This window comes from Heptranchias perlo, chromosome 27 (genome assembly GCF_035084215.1).
Source record: "Heptranchias perlo isolate sHepPer1 chromosome 27, sHepPer1.hap1, whole genome shotgun sequence".
Classification (NCBI taxonomy): domain Eukaryota; kingdom Metazoa; phylum Chordata; class Chondrichthyes; order Hexanchiformes; family Hexanchidae; genus Heptranchias; species Heptranchias perlo.
The window spans coordinates 34,116,244-34,136,216 of NC_090351.1; the positions used below are offsets into that span (position 1 = coordinate 34,116,244).

Here is a 19,973-nt window from a genome sequence, read left to right on the forward strand (position 1 = left end):
ATTTAAAATCCTCATCATGATCTTCAAATCCCTCCACTGCCTTGCCCCACCATATCACTGCAACCACTTGTGGACTTAGGTCCTCTTCCAACTCTTCAGTCTTCCGACTCTGGCCTTCTATTGCCCTCCGTCTCCGCCCCCCCACCCGCCGCCTTTTTGCCCTGCCATTGGTGGCAGACCCTTCGGTTGCCTCGGTCCTACTCTCTGAAACGCCCCTCTCATTCCCCCCCTTTCTCCTTCTCGATTTTTATAAGCCTTCTCAAAACCCACCCTCTCCTATGTCACCTGCCACGGCTCAGCATCCAAACCTTTTTTATTCGTCTTTGTAAAGTTTGTTGGGCCATCTTTCTACATTAAAACCTCTATGTAAATACAAGTTGTTGTTTCCTATTTACCAAGAGTAGCTGTGGAAAGGTAATTAGTGGAGGAAATTTTGACCCCGGTTGTGAAAGGCTGCGAGTTTCCAAAGCAGTTTATGGCTGTTCTCGGTTAAACAGGAGACCTTCATCCTGCTCCTGTTGAGATCAAAGACTAGATACTGAGGGGTGCTGGGCGCATTCAATAGAAGTTGCTTGGAAACTGCCAATTCCCTTAAAAAAAAGCCCGGTTCATGCACATGGCTTATGTAAACATTACAAAGAGCTGTGGGAGCCATGGAAACAAGTCAGGGATCAAGCCGAAACTTAAATCTTTATTACATGGAGGTTGCTGCCAAATCTCTCCCAGGGTTTGAGAGTTTGATGGAGTTTTGTCCAAATGATATTCAGCCTTTGTATTTGGTCTGTCTCAGTCAGAGAGCCAACAGTAGCGAGTAGGAGTTCCCACATATGTATTTTTAAAGATCATTGACCCCTTCAGTCGTAGACAATTCATTTTAGCCCTCTGCTGAAATTTGTAACTGATGGTCAGGTGAGTTTCTGGCGTCCAGCTGATGCCCAGAGAGGGTCAATGTTGGGCAGCAAGCTGCCAATTGAAGTAACCCTGTCATCTTCACAGCCAACCACATACAGTAGCATGATTTCTCCTCTTGCAGAAGTGAAATGCATTTGAACTGAATTGTCTTTGATCAAGCTCACCCCTCCCCCCAGGACTACAATACAAACCTAATCAAACCCAATTCAAAATTAATCTGTACAACAGTGAATTTTGCTCCCCACATGGCACGCTGAAGTTGGTGAGGGACCCAGAGCTTTTCAATTTCTGATATGCGTAGTTTGAGATACCAACCAATAAGCTTGATTTCTTGTTTGTCTTTAGCATGATTTGTATTAAGCAGAAAATGGGTTGTAATTATAGTGCATGAACATGTTTTCCACCAGGCAGTAAAGTGCCAGTCTAATTGAGAGCTATTTAAGACCTTAGTGAGAGGGTGTTACAGGATTAAATATGCCAATCATACAAGTTTTCCAAGACCAATTATGATAAGTCTTGTCTAAATACTAGAGCGCAATAAAAGTGGATCACAGTGCCTACAGAAACGAAACCATTTACAATGGACAGCGTTGGTAGAGAAGGAACCATTTACAATGGGCAGTGTCTGCAGAGGAGGAACCATTTACAATGGGCAGTGTCTGTCGAGGAGGTACCATTTACAATGGACTGCATTGGTAGAGAAGGAACCATTTACAATGGACTGCATTGGTAGAGAAGGAACCATTTACAATGGACTGCATTGGTAGAGAAGGAACCATTTACAATGGACTGCATTGGTAGAGAAGGAACCAATTACAATGGACTGCATTGGTAGAGAAGGAACCATTTACAATGGACTGCATTGGTAGAGAAGGAACCGTTTACAATGGACTGCATTGGTAGAGAAGGAACCGTTTACAATGGACTGCATTGGTAGAGAAGGAACCATTTACAATGGACTGCATTGGTAGAGAAGGAACCGTTTACAATGGACTGCATTGGTAGAGAAGGAACCGTTTACAATGGACTGCATTGGTAGAGAAGGAACCGTTTACAATGGACTGCATTGGTAGAGAAGGAACCGTTTACAATGGACTGCATTGGTAGAGAAGGAACCATTTACAATGGGCAGTGTCTGTGGAGAAGGAACTGTTTACAATGGGCAGTGTCTGCGGAGAAGGAACCGTTTACAATGGACAGTGCCTGCCGAGAAAGAACCATTTAAAAGGTCAGCTAGCGTGGGGGCCAGGAAGGAAATTGGGTGATCTAATTGAGCCTTTGGGACTAAATGAGCTTGGAAAGGGCATGGGGAGAGATGGAAGAGAAACTAGAGAGAAAGGGGGGAATTCAGGACTAGAATGGGGTGTGAACAGGGGAGAGGTTTGGTTTGGTGGGTAAGGGGAAGAGGAGGACAGGAGAGGCAGCTGAACGGACTGCCTTTTACTTGATGACACAGAAGTTCATGAGGCCCTCGCACTTGTCCCCCCTGCCCCCTACACCCTCACCTTTAACAAGTTTAAGTAGACAGTTGGTAGTGGAGAAAGGGAGCCAGTGGTAATCTTTGCTCTCCAGGATAATCGTAAATTAGTGGATGGATTTGGCAGAGGAGAACAAGGCCAGGTGGAGTTTGATGTAGTCCAGCCAGATCCGGCATAGACTGAACTTTATACAAGTTATACACAAGCCGCAGAGTAACTGTTTTTTGTATTGTCAAATCAGGATTCAGATGCAAAAAGGGTGATTTTAACCCTACCTGCCCTGGCAGAAACTGGATGGGCGGCAAGTTAAAATTGGCCGGGTGATTTACCCGCCGACTTCTTGCATGGATCCCGCTGACTTCGTTTTTAACCTGCTCTTCTGAGCAGGCAGCAAGGTCCTTCCTTAAACATGCAGATCGCGGTCTGATCACGTCATCGGGCCCTGTCTGCAATTTTAACTGTGGTCTGAGGGGGGCAGCTGTCATGTCTTTCCCACAGGTAAGACAATGGAAAGAGGATCCCAGACCAGAAGAGGCCATTTAAGGTAAGCTTTTGTTTTAAATTAAAACTTTCGTTGCGGGGTCGGGAGGAGCAGGAATGCTCCCATCTTGCCTCCTCCGCCCACCTGAATCTTGTCGAAAGATTTTTTTTTAGGAAGATTGTTTTCTCTTTGGAGGTAATAAGTTAGTAAAGAAAAAGCACACACTGTCAGTAAGGGGAAAGGACTGTAGTTCGTAGTTTGTGGAGCGGAGGCAATTCATTTTGGTAATGATTAGCTCGGTGAAACACGGGACCATGTCCAAGGTTGCTGTTAATCATGGATTAGACTCAACCATGATCAGGGTAGAAATGAGAGGCTACGATGCAAGACAATAAATATATGTGTGGTCATCACACCAGACACTTAAGACCATGACGCACATGACAGTGCAGCATCAATATTCTACATAGTAGGATTTTTCTCAAGCTTAGCTAAAATAAAATCAATTCCAAATGGCAAAAAAGCCTTGCACTATTGATGAATTGGTGCTTTGAGATCTGTCCCCCACACTGTAAAATATTGCTTTTCTCGTGAGACGAGTTGTTCCACCCCAGAAGATGACCGGACTCCTTCAGATGAATCAATCATTGTCTGGATACCACGGTATCCTGTATCAGGCAAAGCGTTTGGCCGAGTTCCAGAGATAAGAAATGAATTGTTCTCGCACTGCATTCTGCACTATGCGAGAGTGCCTTTAAGGTGTTGATTAGAATTTCCTGAGTCATTAAAGTTGTTGACGTGCACTGTGGCCATTTACAAGAAGCTGCTTTAACATGTTTGACAGGGGTTGCCTGCGCAGCACAACTGCACGTCCAAACCAAGACGCCCGAGGATCGACAGGAATCGTTGCTTGGGCCTAATCAACATATTCGGGGTGAGCTGCTGGCGCCAGTTGAACCTCTCCAGGCAGCTCGCTCCACAAGAAAAAGCAATTTCCGGCTGCCTGCCTAACCGGCCGTGGACCTCAGATAAGTCCTAGGAAGTGGGGGGGGGTTGGAGCGGGCCATTCTGAGAACTGTGGAATCGGGGTGGGGGAGGGAGGAGCATTCCTGCTCCTCTTGGCTCCACAGAGAGGTTTTTTTTAAAATTAAAAATAATTTACTTTTAGTTAGGCCTCTGAAGAATCCTGAGCAGATAGGCCCGAGGCTTGCCCCACTCATAGGTAACTGATTTTATAGAGGGGTCTTTCAACAGGCATTAGGCTCCTCATTAACATTATCAAGGGGCCCAATGCCTGGTTTAGGCAGCCGTCCATTTAATGCCAGATGTGGGGAAACTATTAGAATCTATCATTAGGGATAGAGTGACTGAGCATGTGAACAAATATGAGCCGATCAGAGAGAGCCAACATGGCTTTGCTAAGGCTAAGTCATGTCTGACTAATCTTTTTTACCGAGGCGATCAATAAAAGGTAGACAAGGGAGTGTCTATGGATGTTATCCACATGGACTTCCAGAAGGCATTCGATAAGGTTCCACATAAGAGATTATTAGCAAAAATGAGAACGCATGGAATTAGAGGTAGCCTTTTGACTTGGGATGGAGATTGGTTGGGAGGTTGGAGACTGAGTGTTGGGATAAAGGGTTGCCACTCTGATCAGTGGGATGTAACAAGTGTTCCCCAGGGATCTGTTCTGGGGCCTCAACTTTTCACCATATTTATTAATGGCTTGGATGAAGGAGTAGAGAGTTGTATATCCAAGTTTGCAGATGACACTAAGTTAGGGGGGGACAGTAAGTAGTGCAGGAAGTTGCATAGGGACACAGACAGACTAAGTGAGTGGGCAAAACTATGGCAAATGGGGCTCAATGTGGGCAAATGTGAAGTTATCCACTTTGGACCCAAGAAAGATAAATCAGAGTATGTTCTAAATGGTGAGAAACTAGAGACTAAAGAGATTTGGGAGTCCAAGGACACAATTCATTAAAAGCCAGTAAACAGGTACAAAAAGCAACCAAAAAAGCTATTGGAATGTTGGCCTTTATCTCAAAGGGGCTGGAATACAAAATAAAGGAAGTTATGCTTCAGTTGTTTAGAGCCTTGGTCAGACCCCATCTGGAGATACTGCACTCAGTTTTGGGCATTGTACCTCAGGAAGGATATATTGGCCTTGGAGTGGGTGCATCGTAGATTCACCAGAATGATGCTGGGGTTTCAGGGGTTAAATTATGAGGCTAGGCTGCATAAACTTGGCTTGTATTCCCTTGAGTGTCGGAAATTGAGGGGTGACTTGATCGAAGTGTTTAAAAGGATGTGGTAGGGTAGGTACTGAGAAACTATTTCCTCTGGTGAAGGAAATTAAGAGCAAGGGGACATAATGTTAAAATTAGAGCTGGGCCATTCAGGAGCGAAATCAGGAAGCACTTTTTCACACATGGTGGAAGAAATTTAGAACTCTCTCCCTAAAAGGCTATAGATGCTCGGACAATTGGAGCTTTCAAGACTGAGTACGATGGATTTTTGTTGGGTGATGGTATCAAGGGATATGGAGCAAAGACAGGAAAGTGGAGTTGAGGTGCAGATCAGTCATGATCTAATTGAATGGCGGAGCAAGCTTGAGGGGCTGAATGGCCTACTCCTGTTCCTAATACTCCTATGTTCCTTTTAACGTAGAAAAATGTCGCAAGGCATTTCACAGAGGTGTAATCAGACAAAAAAGAGATGTCAGGAGGGATGACCGAAAGCTTCATCAAACAGGTAGGTTTAAAGGAGGAGTGGGTGGTGGAGAGGCAGAGGGGTTTAGGGAGGGAATTTCTCCATGGTTTCCACCGATCGTCCGCCAAAACCATTGTGGGAGATCAGGAGAACAGCCACAGAAATTCTTCCCCATATCGGTTACTTTCTAATGTTTGTTCTCCATTTAGCACTGGTCAAGTTCATTGGTGTTCCTGCAGGAGGAAGTTGGTCAGAGTTTCAAAATGCATCCATAATGTAAGATTGCCATGCTTGAAAAAAACATTCTGGTTCTCCCGACAGGCTGAAGCTACATGCCCAATTTACTCATATTTCTGCTTGTCTGGGCAAGTACACCAGTACAAGGATAATTTTTGTCTCTTCCTCCGACTGTTTGTTACAACCTTTTTTGGATTGGAGGAAATTACAGGATGGTCTTGTTTTGTAAATGGCTTCTTGTGCAATTGAAAGTATATATTTTCCATGGGCAGTATACGCCAGAGCCCTGGAGCAGAATTGTGTTTTTAGATAAAAAGGAAACATATTGAATTACTTGTCCCCCACTTTTACAGATTTGTGTATTTGAACCTCTTAAAATCTCAGCTCCTGTACTCCTTTTAAAGTTTAACTATTTAGTGAATACATTCTCTCCTTAACCTTCCTCCCAAACTATATCACATGACACTTCTCCACATTAAATCTCACCTCGCATCTATCCATCCAATGTATTTAATGGATTGTTCCCCTCACTCACTATTCTTTCATTGGAGAAAAGAATATTGTGAGGAACGAGGTACAGGTCGCGTGGGTAACGCACCCAGTGAATTCGGGGTGCTCCGCAAGGAATCGCAGGCTAATTGGATCCACTTACCTGTGCTTCCGGGTTTCGCGCTGGAAAGCTGCGCAGTGGGCGGACTGCGCATGCACAGCATAGACTGTCAGCTGGAGGAGCCCTATTTAAAGGGGCAGTCCTCCACTGACTGATGCTGCAGAAAATAGGAAAAATTACAGCATGCAGCAGACAGGGGGAAGGCTGCTCCCAGGTTTAATGATGCTTCACTCCAGGTATCATTGGATGGGGTGAGGAGGAGGGGGAGGACAGAGATCTTCCCCCCGGCGGGCGGGAGGAAGCGGCCTGCCTCTGCCACCAAGAAGGCCTGGCTTGAGGTGGCAGAGGAGGTCACCAGCACCACCAACATATCGCCCACCTGCATACAGTGCAGGAGGCGCTGCAATCATCTAAGTAGGTCAGCTGAAGTGAGTACACTTAGTCATTCCCCTACCCTCCGTCTGCCACATCACCGCCCCCACCCCACATCTCCTTCTGCACTGCCAACATACTCTGTCACATCACCCCTCACACCCACTCAAAGCTCATCCTCATCTTACCTGCACTTACTCACCTCGCCAGTACTCATCCCACCACTACCACTCAACCCAATCCTCATACAATCTCATGGCTCTATCTCATACTCACCCTCTCATGCATCTCTCTCACGGTCAGCCTCGCTCAACCTGCCACTACCTGTGCTGCAGCCACCGGGCATGCATCACATATGTGCAGTAGGCAGCGTAAGGCAAACGTGTCGTGAGCATGAAGGAGATGCACAAGGGTGTTTGTGGGTTTGTCATGGTGTTTACCTATATTTGATTTCTGATCAACTCACATAAAACTTTATATTGTCACCACTACTGCCACGTCTTTGCGAATCTTGTCTGGTTTGTGCAATAATGCCCTTTCCTGAGGATCACTATGAAGACCCACAACTGATGCCACCCATTGTGTCACTGCAGAATGGGTGTAGGTGTATTTTCAGGGCTCCTTTGTGCAGACGACTGAGAGACGTTGGCGATGTCCCCGGTGGCACCCTGGAAGGATGTGGAGGAGAAGTTGTTGAGGGCAGTGGTGACTTTGACAGCGACAGGTAAGAAGATGGTGCTCGGGCCAGCCGGGAGCAGCTCGGCACGAAGGAGGCTGCAGATGTCCACGACTACATGTCGAGTGACTCTGAGCCTCCGTGTGCACTGCTGCTCAGAGAGGTCCAGGAAGATGAGCCTCGGTCTGTGGACCCTGTGGCGAGGGTAGTGCCCTCTGCGACGCATCTCTCTCTGCGGTTGCCCTCCCTCCTGCTGTGCAGGTGGATGTGTCACAGCACTGTGTTGTGGAGCTCCACGTGTCAGAGGTGGACGGCGTGGACGGCGAGGCTGGTGAGGCTGTTCACCCTCCGAGGAGATCATGACTGCAGCTACGGTGGCCCCCATCCACAAGATGTACATTTTGAGGGGGTCTGCAAGGTAGGTACATGTGTCTGGACACCGGGGTTGAGGTTGCAAGTTGGTGAATTTTATTGTTAGGAGGAGGGTGGTGGAGGCCAAACTTTGTCCAAAGTGACAGAGTGGCCTCCTGCAATGAGTGAGGGTCTCCGCCCCCCCCCCACCTGTCAAATGGACCTTTGCAGCTGCCACAGGCTGATGGCTGCAATACGTCCATTTGAACTGGGAGCGTTTCCCCCAGTACGGGAAACAGTCTCAGTTCATTTCAAAATCCCACCCCTCCTTAAATATCAGGTCAATCGGGTCTGTAAACGACCTGAAATACCTGTTTAAGTACTTTAAGTGGCACCCTGCCGGCTTTAATTGCCGGCGGGAGTCCCACATGAGGGGGCTGCGCGCGCATGTCAGCGCGTCACTGGGGAACCCGGAAGTGGGCAGGTTGGAGCCGGGCTCCCGTCCCGCCCCGGGAATCCCCGATTTTCACAGCCCCCCCCCTCGCCACGAACGCACCCGATCGGGGGTGCGAAAATCGAGCCCCATGTTTCCAACAAGGCTCAGGATTAGAAGGATGTTTCCGCCCCTGTAGAATTGTTATTGTGATATGTGGAATAGATTCCCAGCAAAAACAATTTGTGAACTTGACAAATATTTGGTTAGGAGTGGATGTTTAAAGTATGGAGAATGATGATCAAATGATGCTCCTGTGCTAGGGTTGAAATGGTGAAAACACGGGCCTGAATTTGCTGAGAACTGGCACCATACAGCATATGCCATTATGCCAGGAAATTATGGCATGAGTGACTTATGCCATTACTTTTGTGCTACTCCATCGCGACCCTCTCCAAAAGAAAAGTTGAACAGCTAATTATCATAGCTGCGCCTTCACCCCTTTTAAAAACAATGGCGATTGCAAATAAGAACATAAGAAATAGGAGCAGGAGTCGGCCACACGGCCCCTCGAGCCTGCTCCGCCATTTAATCAGATCATGACTGATCTTTGACCTCGACTCCACTTTCCCGCCCGATCCCCATATCCTTTGATACCCTTAGAGTCCAAAAATCTATCGATCTCAGTCTTGAATATAATTAACGACGGAGCATCCACAGCCCTCTGGGGTAGAGAATTCCAAAGATTCCAAAACTTGCTGCAATTATGCCAGCGTTCAAACTGCTGCCACTTAGACTGAAATATAATGGCTCTGGAGACCTGGAGCAGCCTGACTTATGTGTTTATTCAAGTTGGTTGCTTCTGATGCCTCATTATCCACACTTAGTGCACACAAGATCAATCGGAAGAGAATGCACAGAGGCTAACAGCGCTCGTCGTTATTTATGCACGAATCACACAGCAGCTTCAGGCGAGGGCAGATGCACAGTTAAACGTGAAGATCTGAAAGTTGCTGTCGAAGATGCGCTGCTCGGCCGTTAGCTTCCCGAAAATGGCATCTCGCCGTCTGACTCACCATTCAAATGCGTTGAACGGCGAGAAGTTCCTGCACTTGGATGGTGGAACTAAACCTGTCACAGAAAGTTAGGGCTTGTCCATTTCAGTCAAAGTACACTTTCAACAGTGTGATAAGTGTTAATCACTGCCAGTCAACCTTTCTGGCACTGAAAATTAACTAACTATTATAAGTGTCCTTCAACTTTTAATTGTAAGGAATCTTACAACACCAGGTTATAGTCCAACAGTTTTATTTGAAAATCACAAGCTTTCGGAGGCTTTCTCCTTCGTCAGGTCACCTGACGAAGGAGAAAGCCTCCGAAAGCTTGTGATTTTCAAATAAAACTGTTGGACTATAACCTGGTGTTGTAAGATTCCTTACATTTGTCCACCCCAGTCCATCACCGGCCTCTCCACATCACAACTTTTAATTGTTGGAGTTTTTATTAAACAATTTTTTTTACTTTTTCTGTGTCTCTCTTTTTTTCTCTCTCTCTCTCTCTTAATCCAATCTTTCTTTCCCTCCCTTTCTGTACCTGAATTGACATTGAATTCACTCTTCTAAATTACACTTCCTGGTTCAGATTCTGCGCTGTTCGTTTCACAATCCTTCAATCTGACTGGTTAAGGAGATACACAGCTGCTTGCCCTGTTCACTCAGATTCCAGACGCCCTGTGGAGGCCCCTGCACCATTTCCACCACCCACTTTCAGCAACTTACAACGCAAAATATCACGGCGATTAAACGAGCAAGGGACAGTCTAATTAACGGTGGGTGTCGTACGTTGACCAGTTACAGCATATTCTGGGCCGATTAGCTCCGATGCGATTAGAAACTGAAGTTAGCTGCATTCACTTTCTGGGTTTGTCCGGTTTGGAATGTTTTTGGCACTTTTCGAACTGTGATTAAACTTTGGCAATATATGGAGAATTGAAAGTGAGCTTTTGTCACTAATAAAAGGTCAAAAACCACAAACAACTGACCACATTTTACAGAGGTTACTCTCACTGGCGAGCAGTCGAGCAACTTCTAATTAAAATTCGTGCCTCGTTGAGCAAAGGATCAGAATGTCACATGGTGTCAGCAAGAAGATGTCCAGCGAATATTGTCTTAGCAAAATAACTTATAGCGTGAAAGTCCACTTGGTGCCAGGTAAAACATTTATAGGCGAGAATAATAGCAGTTTTAAAAATATATATAGATTTGGGGCGGGAGGGGGGTGTGTCTAGGTGGGGGGAAAACTTCTTAAGTCCCCCTGAATTACTACTTACGTAAGTGGACATAATCCTCGGCACCTTGGGACATTGGCCGCACCGCGTCTGACTCATCGCGATGTTCGCTGCAGCGTATTCTAATTGGTTCTCCAGCAAATCATGGCGTAAATTTGCCACTGGAGGAGCGGGGGAGCACAACGGTCAAACTTCTGGCATTCGTCGCCAACATCGCCCTTGCGGGGTTAGATCGATATTCTCAATATCTGCTTGCTTAATCTCTTGACTTTTTGCAGAGCTTTCCTTCAGGAGATTAGGTGAGCAAGGTAGAGTCCATGGGAGAGTCGATCGTACATGGAATCTCACAGCACAGAAGGAGGCCATTCGGCCCGTCATGCCTGTGCCGGCCCTTTGAAAGAAATGCCCAATTTAGTCCCACACCCCAGCTTTTTCCCCATAACCCTGCAAATTAGTCCTCTTCAAGTACATGTCCAATTGCCTTTTGAAAGTTCCTATGGAGTCTGCTTCCACCACCCTTTCAGGCAGAGTGTGTTCCAGATCTTAACAACCCACTGTGTGAAAAAATTTCTCCTCAATTCCCCTCTAGCTCTTTTGCCAATTATTTTAAATCTGTGACCTCTGGTCACCGACTCACTTGCCGGAGGACCAGAGGAAACAGCTTCTTCCTACTTCCTCAATCAAAACCCCTCATAATTTTGAATACCTCAATTAGGTCTCCCTTTAACCTACTCTGCTTTAACCACCTTGCTCCCCAGAGCTAACAACATTTTTCTAGGTAACATTAGCCCTAGCTTTTACTGTGCTAAATGATTAGTCATTGCTGATTTTAAGAAATGTATCCAAGGTTGGCTCCTAATAATCAGTATAATTGCACTCCTCTTTAAAGATCCAGAGCCTCCATAACAGATTAGTGGATATTAATACTGTCCAACTCTTATAAATGAATCCTGTGTAAAGTTAGAGGGTCCAAAATTCCATTTTGGGGCAGCCAAGGCTGTTTTTAAATAGCATTTGATATGGTATTTTATTACCATAACAGCACATTCTCTGATAATGACTCATTACTTAAGGGTACCTCGTTATGATAGAAACCATTAACTCACTGTAATGCTCTTTGTACACACAGATACAGATGAGGAAGGTCATACAGTCCATCTTATCCATCAATCTTCAGCCTCCCCTCTCCCCCGCCCCCAAACACCATGGCGTCCAACTGTTTCTTAAATGATTCCATTGAGGTTTTCCCTCAACTCTTCCGCTTGCCCACCGTAACTTTGGCGGAAGGGCTAAGGAAACCTCGGGAAAATGCCGCAAATGCGCTGTCCGCCCTCTTCCCAGAGCTTCCATGTCTCTTCTGCCACTGTCATGGCGCACGGACTGGAGAAAAGCCCCTGTGGAAATTCACCCCCCTTAAGGTCTGTGAACATTATACCAACAATAAAACAGATGGAATATTTCCCGTTTTAAACAATAACTGACATTTTCAAAATGACCTGCTAAAAATAAATGAACCGATATGGGCTTGTAATCCTTTCTTTTGATGAGAAGAGCCACTTGTCTTTTGAGCTCGTGGAGTTCGTTTGTTCCTTAATCTTTCGGAGGAAGGAAGGAAGGAGTCCTGGATTATGAGTGACAGGGTCGCACTCGGGGATGATAGTGCTGAGCAGTGGATCATGTTTTTCCGCTTTGCACCGTCTACTAGCATCTGGCACAGCTCGGGCCGAAGATATAATCAATCTTCCTTTCCATTACACAAGAAGTGCGCACAGATGTAAGACTTTAAATATATAGCTATCTAAGATCTACTTTCCCATTTTCCTAAAAGTTTCTCTGACTCCCAACTGAGGTACATCACAGCTTAGAATGAGAGATGTCTCTCAGGCCAAGTGAATTCTAATAAATCTCTGTGGTTGCAGAGCTCCTGTACCCTGGCCCTCGCGTCCTGCAGCCCCGCAACCCCTGCATCTCGCCCCAGTTATTGTCCCCAACACCATACACTTACTGAGCTTAAAAAATAGTTTCCCTCATTTGCTTAATTATCGTCGTGTAAGATTTTTCATGTGTGGTCTTTATTCAATTAGCTTTAGCAGAAAATTTGCTGGGGGCAGATGGTTTTTATTTGCTATCAATAGATAGGTCCTTCAATAAATTATTTCCCCACACTGATATTCTAACTCAGCAGACGCTCCAGCTCCCAACAACTGTCTGCAAACATTTTTGAAAAGGAGGCAGCATTGAAAGCTGTTCTAGATTGAGCGTACATGCCAAGTGTCTGTGTTTCATGAGGTACGTCAAAGATTTGGGAGGTAGCATCCGCATGTCTGTGTTTGAGGGTGAAAATGAGTGCCGTTTTTAAGGCTCCTTCCGTCAGCAACACTCCCAGCTCTTTCCCTCAGTGCCGATTCTGGTTCATATCTCGATGCAAGGAAAGAAAAGAAAGACTTGCGTTTATACAGCATCTTTCACAACCTCAAACATCCCAAAGCACTTTACAGCCAATTAAATACTTTTGTAGTCACCGTTGTAATGTAGGAAATGCAGCAGCCAATTTGCGCACAGCAAGATCCCACAAACACCAAGGTGATAATGACCAGATAATCTGTTTTAGTAATGTTTATTGAGGGGTAAATATTGACCAGGACGCCAGGGATAACTCGCTTGCTCTTCAAAAGTGCTTCATTGGCTGTAAAGCATTTTGGGATGCCTGGAGGATGTGAAGGGCGCTATATAAATGCAATCCTTCCTTCCTTCCTTCCTGCAATCAATCCTTCCTTCCTTCCATTCTCCTGATTCCCCACTGTAACTTGTAGAAACCCCAGAGAAATGACGTACACAATCTTCCACCAAAATTGCAACCAGAGATCAGAAGAAACCCTATGGAAATTTCATAGAACTCACAACCTTCTGACTCTAGAGGCAAGGGTGCTACCAGCTGAGCAAAGTACAGAACACCACCACGTTAATACTTGGGTGGCAAAAACATCTATGATTTTGCTTTAAAAAAGGCTCTTAAAAAAACCTACAATTGCTCACCTCATAACAGTCAGTCATAGGATCAGGAGTAGGTCATTCAGCCCCTCGAGCCTGTTCTGCCAATACATTAAAATGTTCTATTGGCAGTTGCAGCTAGTTGTGCCAAGCTAGACTAACTTAAGCCAAATGATCTGTTGACTTTAAGAGAAGCCCAGAACATACTTAAGGGAGGAGAAGCACATTACTAATTATAAGTAAATGATTGTGTTTATTTTAAATTGATAGCCTGCCAATGCGCACATTCTAGGGTCAGACAAGAAGGATGACCACTTGCGGGTGAAGGTACCAAAGAGCAACCAGTGCTTATGGGTCATGCCCCAGCATAAGACACCACCTTCAGGAGAGGAGTGGGAAGGAAACTGGATGAAATATATATTTGGAAAAGAGTGATCTGCGTATACAAGTTGGCAGCTTGTGAACTGCTTTATTTTTTCTGGTCCCTCATACAGACAATGGTAGCTGGTTGAGCCTTTGCCAACACTTAAGGGGGAGGGGTTTAAGTGGCAGGTAAACATGAAATGTTGGCGAGCAAGTGATGGAGCAGCCCGTCACTGGACCCCTCTGTACGATGGCTACTGAAGTGACGCTTTCTTCGTCCAGCGATTCCTATGTTCTTTTGTGCAGTATGTGTCCAAACTCTACTGAAGCCAGGCAATCTCAACAAGAGCTAACAAGAAGACTTTGCAGGGCTATGGGAAAAGAGCAGGGGAGTGGGACTAATTGGATAGCCCTTTCAAAGAGCCGGCACAGGCACGATGGGCCTAATGGCCTCCTCCTGCGCTGTACGATTCTATGAAGGACTAACCCAGTAGGTCATCTCAGAAGGTCAGAACTTTAGATCCTACCACATAAGAAAGAGAAATGATTTACGTGCAGGCTGCTCAGTTCTAAAGCCCCTCACGATCATCTTTTCTCAGACAATACCTCAGTGAAAAACTACTGGATCTCTGTTCCTTTCCCCACCAATCAAAATTTCTGTTTGAGGTAGGAGCAGGGGTATAATACGCCAACCCACATATGGGCATCATATTACATCTGCTATGCAAATGAGGTAAGTATGTCATGCAACAAAATTCCCAGCATTTGCGCCTTAGCGAATGCTGGATGCGAGGAGTACCTGTCCCCCTCTGGTGTCCAGTGTTATTTAGCGCCTTGGAGAGGGATATCAATATTAAATGGTCGGTTTCTCTACTGCAATCAATCACTCTAAGGAAAGCACCAAATTCAAACCCTAGCAGCTTTTTTTGACTTTTTAAAATCTTAGTTGGCACACCCTGCCAATGTACACAGAGGCAGAGTGCCACAGAGAATCTGCTCCCCCTATCTGAGGCGGGCAGCCCCGCTGCACATAAACATTTAAATGCCCTTGACCTTGGCGAGTGGGCACAAACAATAGGCAGCAGAAGTCCCAACCCAACCCCCTTCCAGGGCAGGACCAGAAGAAATTTGGCTCCGTTAATTGTTGAGGTTATGTTATGCTGAAGATGAGTATTCATCAAAAGACCTAACAAACCTCTGAACTCAAGCCATGAGTTTGAAACTCAGTGCTTCCCCTCCATCCTACCACATCCGACCCCGCTCCTCTCCTGCCCTCCCAGTCCAGGTTTCGGTCTTGGAAAAATGTGGCCAACCTATTTCAGAGATGAATAAACCAGGTGGGTGTAGAGCATAAGCAGAAAGAACTTGTATTTATATAGCCCCTTTCATGTCCTTGGGACATCCCAAAGTATTTCACAGCCAATGAGTTACATTTGAAGTGCAGTCACGCTTGTAATGGAGGCATTAACGATTTGAGATGAGTAAAACAAAATGGAAAATAAGAACCTATGGGGCAACCATAGGGCAAAAAGTGCCATATTAAATCACACGTGGCTCCTTGATGTCCTGACGGAAAGGGATGACTTTTTGAACATTCTCAAATCTCAGTTCATCTTATCCAAATGCCTGCCAGCTCAGCGTATTCAAAGTAAAATGGGATGCTAACGTTGCAAAAATCCGGAACGAAATGCTTCCAAACTCGTAATAGGTACAGCACAGGAGGAGGCCATTCGGCCCATCATGCCTGTGTCGGCTCTTTGGAAGAGCTATCCAATTATTCCCACTTCCTTGCTCTTTCCCCATAGCCCTGTTAAAAATTTTCCCTTCAAGTATTTATCCAATTCCCTTTTGAAAGTTACGATTGAATCTGCTTCCATCACCCTTTCAGGCAGTGCATTCCAGATCATAACAACTCGCTGCTTAAAAAAATGTTTCCTCAAGTCGCCTCTGGGTCTTTTGCCGACCACCTTAAATCTGTGTCCTCTGGCTGCTGATCCTTCTACCACTGGAAACAGTTTCTCCTTATTTACTCTGACAAAACCGGTCATGATTTTGAACACCTCTATCAAATCTCCCCTTAACCTTCTCTGTTCTAAGGAGAACAACCCCAGCTTCTCCAGTCTCTCCTTATAACTGAAGTCCCTCATCCCTGGCACCATTCTAGTAAATCTCTTCTGCACCTTCTCTATGGTCTTGACATCCTTCCGAAAGTGTAGTGCCCAGAATTGAACACAATACTCCAGTTGAGGCCAAACCAGTGTTTTATAAAGGTTTAGCATAACTTCCTTGCTTTTGTACTCTATGCCTCTATTAATAAAGCCCAGGATCCCATTTGCTTTTTTAACAGCCTTCTCAACTTGTCCTGCCATCTTCAAAGATTTGTGCATGTGCATCCCCAGGTCTCTCTGTTCCTGCACCCAATTTAAAATTGTACCATTTCGTTTATATTTCCTCTCCTCATTCTTCCTACCAAAATGCATCACTTCACACTTTTCTGCATTAAATTTCATCTGCATTAAATTTCATCTGCTGTGTGTCTGCTCATTGCACCAGTCTGTCTATATCTTCCTGAAATCTGTTACTATCCTCCACATTGTTTACTACATTTCCGAGTTTTGTGTCATCTGCAAACTTTGAAATTATACTCTCTAAATCCAAGTCCAGGTCATTAATATGTATCAAAAAGAGCAGTGGTCCTAATACTGACCCCTGGGGAACACCACTTCCCTCCAGTCTGAAAAACAACCGTTCACCACTACACTCTGCTTTCTGTCCCCTAGCCAATTTTGTATCCACACTGCCACTATCCCTTTAACCTCATGGGCTTTAATTTTGCTAACAAATCTATTATGTGGTACTTTATCAAATGCCTTTTGAAAGTCCATATACACAACATCAACCACACTACCCTCATCAACCCTTTCCGTTACTTCATCAAAGAACTCAATCAAGTTAGTCAAACTCGATTTTCCTCTAACAAATCCGTGCTGACTTTAATTTATTAGTCCATACTTTTCCAAGTGCCAATTTATTTTGTCACAGATTATCGTCTCTAAATGTTTCCCCACCACCGATGTTAGGCTGACTGGATTGTAATTGTCGGGTTTATCCCTCTCCTGTTTTTTGAACAGGGGCGTAACATTTGCAATCCTCCAGTCCTCTGGTATGAACGCCATACCTAAGGAATATTAGAAGATTGTGGCCAGAGCCTCCCCAATTTCCACCCTTACTTCCCTCAGTAACCTAGGATGCATCCCATCTGGACCGGGTGACATTTCTACTTTCACAATCTTTTAAGTACCTCCTCTTTATCTATTTTTATCCTATCCAATATCACTACTACCTCCTCCTTTACTGCTACATTGGCAGCATCCTCTTCTCTAGTGAAGACGGATGTGAAGTATTCATTTAATGCCTCAGCCATGCCCTCTGCCTCCACAAGATGATCTTTTTTGTCCCTATTCGGTCCCACATTTCCTTTGACTACCCTTTTACTATTTATATGTTTATAAAAGACTTTTGGGTTCCCTTTTATGTTAGCTGCTAATCGATTCTCATACTCTCTCTTTGCCCCTCTTATTCATTTTTTTAGATGTCCTCTTACTTTCTGTATTCAGCCTGGTTTTCTACTGTATTATGAACTTTACATTCGTCATAAACCTCCTTTTTCTGTTTCATTTAATCTCTGTATCTTTAGTCATCCAGGGAGCTCTAGGTTTGGATGCCCTTCCTTTTCCCCTTGTAGGGATGTGTCAACTCTGTACCCAAGTAGTATGACGGCAGTCGCTCAATTGGGTCTTGAATTACATTTAAGTGGATGGGTTTCATTTTCACACCGTATTTTGTGATGTCCAGATATGCCACATGCCCATGATAAAATCTGGGCTTCATTTCCTTCCATGTGGTAACATTTTTTACAAATCTTGCTTGATCTTGCAAAGACATCACAGGATTATTTTTGGTTGTATTGAAATGAAGGACATGGTACTTGTTTTTTGCGCACAGGGCGTTAGCAATGTGTATGAAAGAAGTTCTGGTACACGATTTAGCTACATCATTAAATAAATTAATTTAAATAAATAAATTTAAAACAGAAATCGACAGTTTCCTAGAAGTAAAGGGAATTAGGGGTTACGGGGAGCGGGCAGGAAATTGGACATGAATTTAGATTTGAGATTAGGATCAGATCAGCCATGATCTTATTGAATGGCGGAGCAGGCTCGAGGGGCCGATTGGCCTACTCCTGCTCCTATTTCTTATGTTCTTATTTGTAAAGAATGATTATGTCATCCACCCCATATAAAATTCTTTTACAAACATCACAAGATGGAAAACTTAAAACCATCACTATAATGAGCAACTAAATGAGACCTTCATAGTCACAGTGGATCTGGGGGGCCACGTTTGGGGCAAGAAATGCCATTTAGGCAACATGTAGATTCCTGCTTAGAGAGACGCAATTTATCTCCACATTCTCAAATCCTTATTTATCAAAATGTTTGTCCCTAGGGCATCTTTCTCATGTTCTTTCTTCTCTGCTTACTCACTCACTCACTATCTGCAACTATCAAACATCTGTAACTGAGCTAGATATCCCACCTCCAAAGATGTGAGCTCCCTGTGTCTGATACGTAACATACCGGGAGCTCGCTCTGAATTTACAATTAGGTCTGATCTTGGAAGATGTGTCGAGGTCGGACGTGCGTCACTCAGGCATGAGGAAAGGTCACATTGCAACGTTGTGGCATCATCTGTTGGCTACTGTTCATCTGGTATTAGTTAACTGCTATAGCAGCACAATCACTATATGTATACGTACAAGTACATGTAGATATCTTCCCATATGAATAGACAGAGAAAGCAAAAGAAAACACTGTACCTCCTTCACAAACTGGGAGAACCCCCTCCCTCGTAAAACGAAGAGGTGAAGCTCGCTGCCCCACTAAACTGGAAGGTAGGGCCAACTAACTCCTGAACTAAAAGAGGGGTACCCACTGCCACTTGAACTGGGAAAGATGCTTCCCCTCAATTAGGAGAAGTGCTGCACTATTGCCCTGTCTCAATTTATTACTGAATGGGAGAGCTTTCCCCAAACTGGAGGAGAAAGAAACAACCAGCAATACCCACTGCACCCCCCCCCATCATGCACATGCACACGCACACGTACATGCACAGACACGCAATGCTCACATGTACAGACACGCAATGAACATGTATACGCGCACGCACGCACAAACACAGAGTTCAGAATTATCTACCCTAAAATTCAAGTATGAATCAGCAAAGTGAATGATACGGTTCCTGGTTTTAATTGTTAAATTCTTGGCTTGCTCTTGACATTCTGAAAAAATAAAATGGAACGTCATCCCTCAGCAGAATGTTTTAAAAAAAAAATCCAACTGCACTCTGCCCAGAGCTCAAGGTAAATCAGAGAGTGAGGTTTCAAGATGAAATGCTGCTATTTTTCACAACACAATTCCTTGTGTACAAGTATTGCGAAGGGAAATTTCTCTATGCGTTCAGGAAGCATCCAAAGGAAACATTCTCTTCTCTTCTGAAGATAAAGACCTTGACCTGCTGGCTCATCAGGAATTTGGCAGAACATTGAAAGAACTGGAAAGGCTCCTTTTCTAAAGCTCTCCCGTCCCACACTTTCAGGTCAAGTTGCATTCTTTGCAGCTACGTTTATTTTTATTTGTTGGCAGCCAATCCTTTTTTTTAAAGTTCAACCAGCAGGGGAAGCGCTAAAATCAAAGATCCACGCACAGTGTAAATTTACAATGAGGCAATGTGCGGGCGATTCACTACAAGTTTGTGCTTCTGATTCCTCACGTGGCAAGTTCAGAACCTTGGCTCAGACAAAAGAGGTAAAATGCAGGCCGCATACCTTCTTGCAGAAAGTGGGGGAAGTTTTGCTGCCACATCACTGAGGCCACTGTTGCACAGCTAGCCAAGAACAGCATTCACAAAGATGTGGGTGTGGGCAGCTCGGACAAACTCGTGACTGGCAGAATGATAAGGGTGGAATACAATATAAATGTGAAATGCCGTTTAAATATAAAAATGA

General features: G+C 44.8%; 1 protein-coding gene across 1 annotated transcript in view; it reads left to right on the forward strand.

Moving 5' to 3' along the window:
• Positions 1-2,898: 2,898 nt before the first annotated feature.
• LOC137344571 (uncharacterized) overlaps positions 2,899-19,973 on the forward strand; it is an 88,495-nt gene continuing 71,420 nt past the window's right edge. Inside the window, exons 1-2 of the mRNA XM_068007623.1 lie at positions 2,899-2,934; positions 3,716-3,805. The gene's annotated coding sequence lies outside the window, so the exon portion shown is untranslated. The remainder of the gene's footprint in view (positions 2,935-3,715; positions 3,806-19,973) is intronic.